At 54.9% G+C, this 8,875-nt stretch overlaps 1 long non-coding RNA gene across 1 annotated transcript; it reads right to left on the bottom strand.

The window, feature by feature from the left end:
• Positions 1-722: 722 nt before the first annotated feature.
• Positions 723-6,490, bottom strand: LOC123809652. The gene is made up of 3 exons (XR_006784045.1): positions 4,115-6,490; positions 3,742-3,981; positions 723-1,305 (listed from the first exon to the last, which is right to left on the bottom strand). It is a non-coding gene; the product is annotated as an uncharacterized LOC123809652 (long non-coding RNA).
• Positions 6,491-8,875: the final 2,385 nt, after the last annotated feature.

Below are 8,875 nucleotides of genomic sequence, written 5' to 3'. Positions count from 1 at the left end.
CTGTGGACATGAAGTGCATTCAGCCGAAAAGGACTGTAGTCTGAACTCTCGCTGTAGACAGGAGGATCATCACAGAGGGGTGGCTGAGACGTCATGTAGAAAATCCTGGGCCCTGGCTGGGTGGCTCAGTCGGTTGGAGCATCGCCCCATTCACCAAAATGTTGTGGGTTCGATTCCCAGTCGGGGCACATACGGGAGGCAACTGATTAATGTTTTTCTCTCACACTGATGTTTATCTCTCTCTCTCTCTGTCTCCCAAATCAATAAAAACATATCTTTGGGTAAAGATTAGACAGAAAGAAAAAGAGAGAGAGAGGAAGGAGGGAAGGGAGGAAGGGAGGGAGGAAGGAAGGGAGAGAGGAAGGGAGAGAGGAAAGAAGAAAGGAAGGAAAAGAAAACCCGGCTTTCTCTGAGGCACATCCGAATCGTCAGCATCACTGCTCTCGAGCTTCGGGACCGTTATGAAGTAAAGTCAGGGTCACCTGGACACAGGCACTGTGACACCTCGACAGCCGGCTACAAAGTGGGTACCGGGCGGAGACGCTGGGCGGGGCGACGATTCCCCTGGGGGGTCACCCGGTGGGAGAGTTCATCTCACTGCTCAGAACAGCGTGCAATTTAACACTTGTGAACTGTCTATTTCTTGAATTGTCCATGTAATGTCTCAGACTGAGGCTGCCCATGGATAAGGGAGAGAGTAACATATATATATTTGGGGTAGATAGATAGATATATTTATAAAACTGGATTCAAACCTAGCTCTCCCTGACTGCAAAATCTGTGTTATGTTTTGGAATTGCGGTGAAGCTACTGTGCAGATCCAGGTGAGGAGAAGGGCCTGCGGCAGGTGGTTGTTCGGGGCGGGCGGCAGGTTCCCAGGGCTCGCCCATGTTTCCAGCTCCCTTCCCTCGGGGCACACGACGGGCTGGGCGTCCGCGTGCTCTGGAAATTAGGTGTAACCACGTGACTGCCTTTGGCCAGTGAAACCTAGGGGAGAGCGGCGTGTGACCCTAGGGGGGCCCATGCTTTCTCCCCTTGCACTGGTGACCCCCCACAAGCCTCACGTTGGGGAGGTGGTGTCCTAAGAGGACAGAGGTGCCGTGATGACTCAGGTGCTGGCTGCCTGGAGCTGAGCCTTTGCCAGCCGCGGTGGGAATGGAGCCAAGAAATACGTCTTTGTTGTCTGAAGCCACTGAGATGCTCAGGGGTGTTTGTTACCACAGCACACCCTGGCTGATCCTGACTGATGGAAGTGGTGATGGGACAGTCCACGTCCGAGTCTACGTTTTCCTGCAGTTTTCATCGCTGTGTGAGGAGAAGACATCCACCCGTGAGTCTGGGAGCATAACATGCACACTGCTATGCAACGTCCCTCTTATTCTTAAAACCCACCACTTCCTAGGTCATTTTACATAGATCTACTTCACTCTTTTTTTTTGAAATTTTTTTCTTTATTGATTTTTAGAGAGGAAGGGAGGGGGGAGAGAGAGAGAGCAAGAGAGAGACACATCGATTTGTTGTTCTACTTATTGATGCATTCATGATTCTTGCATGAGCCCTGACTGGGGATCGAACCTGCAACCTTGGCATATTGGGACGATGCTCTAACCAGATGAGCTACCCAGCCAGGGCCTCACCCCCATTCTTTTTAACAGCTGTATAGTATTCTAACTCCTGGATATACCGTAATGTATATTACATATGCACATATATACTGACCACTGTGGAGAGACTTGTAAGTTCTTTCTGGTTATTCACAAAACGCATGCTCTAAACCAAGTCCAGTCTGTTGCAACATTCGTGGGAAAGGAAATGCCGATATCTGCTTGTTCTTTTTTGGTTCTTATCTGGGAGTTTACAGCTCAGCGCTCTGGAGGGTGCACTGATGAATAAGCCAAGCGTGCCCTCGCCCCTCCCAGGTTTTACGCTCGAGGGGCCGGGGAGTGTCCGCGTGAGTGCGTGTGCTCGAAGCCGGGGGGAGGGGCGGCCCCAGAAGAGCAGGCAGGGCAGGAAAGCAAGTGTAGACGCAAGTGGGGCTGGGCTGACCCGAGCTGATGGGTTCAGGCGGCTCGGTTAACGGCCTGGAAACTCCAGAGCTCTGAATACGTTCTGACTCACGAACAGTCCCCCGTGAGCAAGTCATCTTTCGCTGGTTTTCTCCCAGCACAGGGCACGACCTTCGGGAAGGGCTCGTGGTGCCAATCGTTAGCACCCCCGGGAGAAACAGGCCTGGGGGCCTCTGTCCGTCTCTTTATGTCTATTCAGGGGCTTTTTCCGATGGCTTCTCAACGTGAAAACGGCTTTTGTGATTATTGTTGTCGCTGTCATTATTATTATAATAAAGGGAATGCTTCTCAGGGTGAAAAAAAATCAGATGATACCAAAATGCATAAAGAAGAGAACAGAAGTCACCCCGAGAGGCCACCACTGGCATTTTGAGGCGCACCCCTTGCGCACTGTGTCTGTGTGCACCGGCAGACCCTCCCTCGCACGGTGGTGGAGACTTCTGCCCTCCCGTAGGGGCCTGCCCCCTGTTCCCCCCGCAGCCGGGGCAGCCCGGCTCATCCTGTCCCCTCCCTCCCCGCCGTGGATCTAGCGGAGGCCATAGCAGCCACGGCTCGTGTGGCTCAGCGGGTAGAGCGCCAGCCTGCAAACCGAAAGGTCCCCAGTTTGATCCCTGCCCAGAGCCCATGCCTGGGTTGCGGGCCAGGTCCCCAGCTGGGGGCGTGGGAGAGGCAACCACACATTGATGCTTCTCTCCCTCCCTTCCTCCCTCTCTAAAACTAAATACATAAACAAAGTCTTTTTTTTGTAAATAAAAGGTCATTGCAAGACTTAATAAGCCCTTAATGAGCTTCATAAAGACATTTAAATGTGGCGTTATGATTTCAACAATTTTCACCGGGGAGCACTCCACCTTCCCTGCCGTGCCGTTGGGAGTGAATCCACGGTCGGGCGAGTGGGGTCAGGAGGACCAGCTGGGTCAGCAGTTGAGTCGTAGACCCGCCTTCGCTGCTTTCCTGCTGGGCCAGTCCCGGCCCCCGCCCTGAGCCTCGTCTGTGGTCGAATACATGGGACACCGAATGGGGCTGACGACGCCGAGTAGGGCCCAGGACTCTGCAAGGGACTCTGGGAACGCAGTACCAGGGGCTGAGCCCAGGCCCGGCGGGGGGTCCGCAGCCGCAGGAGAGAGGAGACGTCGTTGAGACGGCTCAGCGGAGGAACAGATTTTCCTGGGTGAGACCTAAAGGCGTCTCCGCATACCGCAGAGTCCCAGGAAAACTCAGAGCGGGAGAGAGCCTCGCAGATGAGGGTCCTGCCCCGCTCCCCCCCCCCCACCCGTGCAGCGATTTTAAATACGTGTCTGTGGCTCACAACCCCCCAGGGGCAGACAGGTTGGAAGGGTGGGTTTTCGCCTGGAAGGCCTTCCCACGTTGGGCTTGGAGCCTCGGGAGGGGTTTCTGAGACTCTGCTCTTCTGACACGCAGGGCCCTGGACAGCTGCTTTCAGCCTCTGGGCACCTCGGTTTTCTCATCCATAAAACGGAGCTCCTGAGCTCGCCCCACCGGTCTGACAGGTAGGTCCGCGTGAGGCGGCGAGGGAAGCGCCGCCCGAATGTGAAAGTGCGTTTGCAACCCTAAAGTGTTTTCACTCCAGGAATGCGTGCTGCCTCATCACATCGCTGGTCCGCTGCCCAGCTCGGGGAGGCTTCACGCGGGCCAGGGACGGCCAGGGACGTACCTGCCGCTTCCGGGAAGGGGGCGGGGTTTAGCGAGAGCCCCCGAGCGCCAGGCCCTGCTCCGGGGCTGGGGAGACAGCGGGAGGAAGGACAGACAAGGCCCCTTTGCACAGAGCTTAGATGTCGGTGGAGAGACAGGCAACGAAAAGAGAGACAAGAAACTGGTCCTGGCTGGGTGGTCCGTGGGTTAGAGCGTCGTCCTGCTACACCAAGGTTGTGGGTTCCATCCCCGGTCAGGGTACCTACAGGAAGCAACCAATGGATGCATCGATCAGTGGAACAACAACAACAACAACAAATCAATTGAAAAATAACAATAAACTTTTTAAAGGGTGACACAACGGAAACTAGATCGCTTCAGAGAGCGGCACGTACCTCTCTGACACGAAGCAGGGTGAGGTGGACAGAGAGGCACCAGGCAGGGGCCAGCTCAGGGGGCCCGGACAAGACTTCTCTGGGGAGGTCACGCCCAGGCACTAAGACGCGAGCGACAGGGACAGCTCATGCCGACGCCTGGGCACACGGTGTTCCAGAACAAGGAGACACGGGCAGGAGACATGGGCAGAAGCCCTGAGGCCAGAACACACTCCAGTTCAAGGAACTGCAGGAGGCGAGTGGCAGGGAGAGGGCGGCGGGCGGGGCGGCAGCAGGTGTGAGCCGAGGGCCCACATGATGTAGCTCGTGTTGTGCCGCGATAACCCTCCACGGGGTTTGCCGCGCCACCTCCCACAGGCGGCACTGGGCGCCCCAGAAACATGCGAGGGCCCGGGGGAGCTTTATCTGTGAACCAGCCCAGCCGTCTGAGCTACACCCTAGGGAGACCGGAACTCGGAGAGAAAGGCAGCTGGGCCGAGGTCACTCTGTCGCTGCTGGCATTCAAGCCCAGGTCTCTGATCCTGGCCCCTGAGCCCCCACCTTCATTCCCAGGGCTACCCCGCCACGGGGGAGGCTGGGAGGGTGTTTTTCCGAGGCTCCTAGGCTGGAAGGGGACCCAGGGCCCCATGGCTTCCTGCTTGGGTCTCATTCACTGAGACCCCCCCAGGCTAGGCCCCAGAAAGAAAGGGCATTGGCCAGCTGGGCCCTGCCCTGCATCCCCAGCCCAGCCCTCCCCCCTCAGCTGCAGGGGCGGGGAGGAGGGGCGGGCTGCGCCAGCCCAGCCAGCCAAGAGCAACCTGATCGAGCAGGAAACCAGGAAACGAGGCTTTCAGCCAGACAAAGCGCCAGCTGAGCACCTGGAGCCTTTGTTCCCTTTCTTCCCCTTGCGCACTTTCCCAGGCACCTGCCGCGGGGCCTCCGAGCACCTGGGCCTGGCCGGGGCTCCCACGAGATCTGGTTCTCCTGCACCAGGGAGCGGCCTGCCTCGTGACACCTGAGGGAGGTCCCGCGGTGTTAATGTCAACAACCTCCACCGCGGCGTCCACCTTCGGAGCTCTTGCCGCCCACGGGTGTCATTTCACTTCACCCTGGCACCAAACCCACGGGGCGGGCTCCATTGCTGTCCCCACTCTACAGATTAGGAAACAGAGGCACACGGAGGCGAGGTGACCTGTGCCGAGTCTGCACGGTATAAGGAAGTAAAACGGTATGGGCTTTGGACTCAACGTAGCCCGGCCCTCCCTGTGTCTTTGACCTTGGAGCAGGCGTGTGCATTTCACCCAGCCTGTCGTCTGAGTCTGAGCTCAGCGGATGACTGTGCGGAGGGAATGACTCGGCGTCCTCCAAGCCTCTGGCACACGGCTCTGGACCGACACACATCTCACCACCCTCCTCCCCGCTTCCCACGGCTCTGTGCCCTTGGTTGGGCCCATGACCAGCGCCGGGCCTCAGTTTCCCCACCAAAGGAAGCAGCACAGTAACTCCACCTAACGGGGCTCCTCTGAGCTTTTCAGAGAGGAGTGTCTCATCTGTGGAAAGGGCCACGCGCCGGAGACCATCCACGGGAGACGGCGTTTTACCAAGTTGTCTGGTCTGCCTTCTACCAAAATAAACACAGAAACGCAAATAGGAACACCAGTCTTCGAGGCATTTTCCGTTCGAGGGAAAAAGCCAGGGTTGACTCACACGGCAGGGCTGAGCGGGTTTTCTCCGGAGGAACAGCGGGTGGTAATTCGGCCACCAACGTTCTCTCTGGCTCCACCCCCGAGACAAGCCTCGTGACGCCGCCCGGGACGGACAGCTGCAGGCTCATGGCAAGTGTAGGGGCGTCTACTAGGGGCTTCTGCCACGAAAACAATGACAACCACCACCAGAATCTTTTGCTGTACATCGGCCAATATTCACTAAGTTTTTGTTGTCCACAGAGGCGCTACGGGCCTGTTTGGTCCCTGTCCCCAATAACGAAAAACCGTGAAAACGTGAGTACTACGTCTGTTGTAGGTGATACATCAGGGCGGGGTCCCAGCCCTTCCCAGGGGCCGTGTGTGTCTCTCTGATCCGTGTTTTGAGCATCAGCTGCTCCCTCTCTAGTCTAACACTGCTATTCAAGTCAGGGCTGCCAATCATCCTACATCCCTGCCCCGGGCCACAGTGATTGGTCCAAGGGAAGAGCACGTCATCCAGGAAAACCACGCCTACCAGAGCTTTCGCCAGGATTTAAACATTGCAGCTGGACGGTTGGTTGGAACGCCATCCAGATACGTCACGATTGCGGGTTCAATCCCCGGTGAGGGCACATACAAGAGTGAACCAATGAAAGTGTCAATAAGTGGAACAACAAATCGATGTTTCTCTCTCCCTTCCTCCCCTCTAAAATCAATAAATAAAATTTAAAAAAATGGACCTGCAGAGGAAAACCCTAGCCATCTTGGATTGCTGAACTCGAAGGAGTGAACGTGGACCCGCTGACAGACGTTTTCTGGGCGGAGGAAACCTGCCCGCAGAAGCAGGGGGCGGACACACGCTCAGTGGAGGAGTGTCCCCACGTCACAACCCCACAGGCCTGTCACCCCAGGGCAAGCTCGGCCCTTCCTGCCCATGCCCTGGTGGTGCGGTCCAGTGAGCCAGTACATTCCTTTCCGTCCCTCGCCTGCAACGCAAGAGCCCGGTGTGACCCAGCCACCCAACCACCACGCGCTAGTCCAGTAGGTCATAAACACGCCCTCGCAGCGGGAGAGACGCCACGGGCAGCACCGGACGACTGGCCGGCCGAGGGAAAGTGTTCAGCAATCGGGCTGTGAAGTCAGGCACAGATAAGAACACCTCACTCATTCACGTCAACAACTCCTGACTCAGCCCCCACTTGCGCTGCACACTCACTGCAGAGCAGGGGCTGGGGCAGGCCAGGTCCCTCTTCTCACTGGGGGGGGTCATCGGAAGGGAGTGCCTGGAGCTGGAGAGGCTGGGAGAGGTCCCCGGGGGGGATGGGAAAGTCTGGCCGGGCGCGGCAGGGCGGGGAGGAAAGCCTAAATAAATAAGGACACGGAAGCCTAAGAGCGCAGTGTTCCTAAAGGCACAATGTCTGTTTTAAAAATTATATTTTATCGATTATGCTGTTATAGGTGTCCTGATTTTTCCCCCTTAGCCCCCCTCCTCCCCGCACCCCCGACTCCCTCAGGCCATCCCCCAACCCTTGTTCCCGTCCAGGGGGCAGGAGTATAGTAAGTTCCTCGGCCGCTCCCTTTCCCGTACCGTGCTGTACGTCCCCGTGGCTGTTCTGTACCTGCCTGTTTGTGCCTGTGCACCCCCTCACCTGGTCACCCTTTCTCCCACACCACACCCCCCCACCTGGCAACCATCAAAACGCCCTCTGTATTCATGACTCCGTCTCTGTTCTTCTCCTCTGCTGAGTTTGTTTTTTAGATTCAGTTGTTGATAGATTTGTATTTTTTGCCACTTTATTGTTCACAGTTCTGATCTTCTTCCTTGTCTTAAATCAGCCTCTTTAACATTTCATATAATAATGGCTCGGTGATGACGAACTCCTTCCGTTTTTTTTTCTTGTCTGGGAAGCTCTTTATCTGACCTTAGATTCTAAATGAGAGTTTTGCTGGGTAGAGCAATCTTGGCTGAAGGTCCTTGCTTTTCATGACTTTGAATATTTCTTGCCAATCCCTTCTAGCCGGCAAGGTTTCTTCCGAGAAATCAGCTGACAGTCTTACGGGAACTCCCCTGTAGGAAACTGTCTTTTCCCTCGTTGCTTTTAAGATTCTCTCTTTATCTTTAACCTTTGGCATTTTGATTATGATGTGTCTTGGCGTGGGCCTCTTTGCATCCATCTAGTTTGGGACTCTCTGTGCTTCCTGGACTAGCCTGTCTGTTTCCTTCACCAAATTAGGAAAGCTTCCTTTCATTATTTTTTTTCAAATAGATTCCAATTCCTTGCTCTTTTCCTTCTCCTTCTGGCACCCCTATGATGCGAATGTTGGGCCTCTTAAAGTTGTCCCAGAGGCTGCTTACACTAACCTCTTTCTTTTGGATTCTTTCTTCTTCTTCTTCTCCTTCTTCTTCTCCTTCTCCTTCTCCTTCTTCTCCTTCTTCTTCTTCTTCTTCTTCCTGGTTGTTTTTTGCTTCTTTATGTTTCAAATCATTGATTTGGTTCTCCACTTCATCCACTCTGCTGTTGTTTCCCTGTAAATTGTTCTTTATTTCAATTAGAGCATCTTTTGTTTCTGACTGGATCTTTTTTTATGCTGTCAAGGTCCTCACTCTGGTCCTTGAGCATCCTTATAAACAGTGTTTTTAACTGTAATTGAACAACAATAAAATAATTTAAAAAGAAACAGTGTTTTGAACTCTACATCTGGTAGATTGCTTACCTCCATTTCATTTAGCTCTTTTTCTGGAGTTTTGACCTGTTCTTTCATCTGGGCCATGTTTCTTTGTCTCCTCGTTTTGGCAGCCTCCTTGTGTTTGTTTCTATGTATCGGGTAGGGCTGCCGTGACTCCATGTCTTGGTAGTGTGTCCTAATATAGTAGGTGTCCTGTAGGGTCCAGTGGCACAGCCTCCCCTATCACCCAATCTGGGTACTAGAGGTCCACGCTTCCTGTGGGCTGAGTACACTCCCCTCTTGTAGTTGAGCCTTGGTTGCTGTTGGCAGATCAATGGGAGGGATTTGCCCAGGCCAGTCAGCTGCAAGGACTGGCTGTGACCACTGACCACAGCCTCTGCCCTCCACGGAGGACCAGCTGTGCAGGGGC

The sequence above is a fragment of the Phyllostomus hastatus genome, unplaced genomic scaffold (assembly GCF_019186645.2).
Source record: "Phyllostomus hastatus isolate PE091 unplaced genomic scaffold, TTU_PhHast_1.1 phas_scaffold_555, whole genome shotgun sequence".
Lineage (NCBI taxonomy): Eukaryota > Metazoa > Chordata > Mammalia > Chiroptera > Phyllostomidae > Phyllostomus > Phyllostomus hastatus.
The sequence above is the reverse complement of the archived record's forward strand: the minus strand, read 5'-3'. Positions and strand labels throughout refer to the sequence as shown.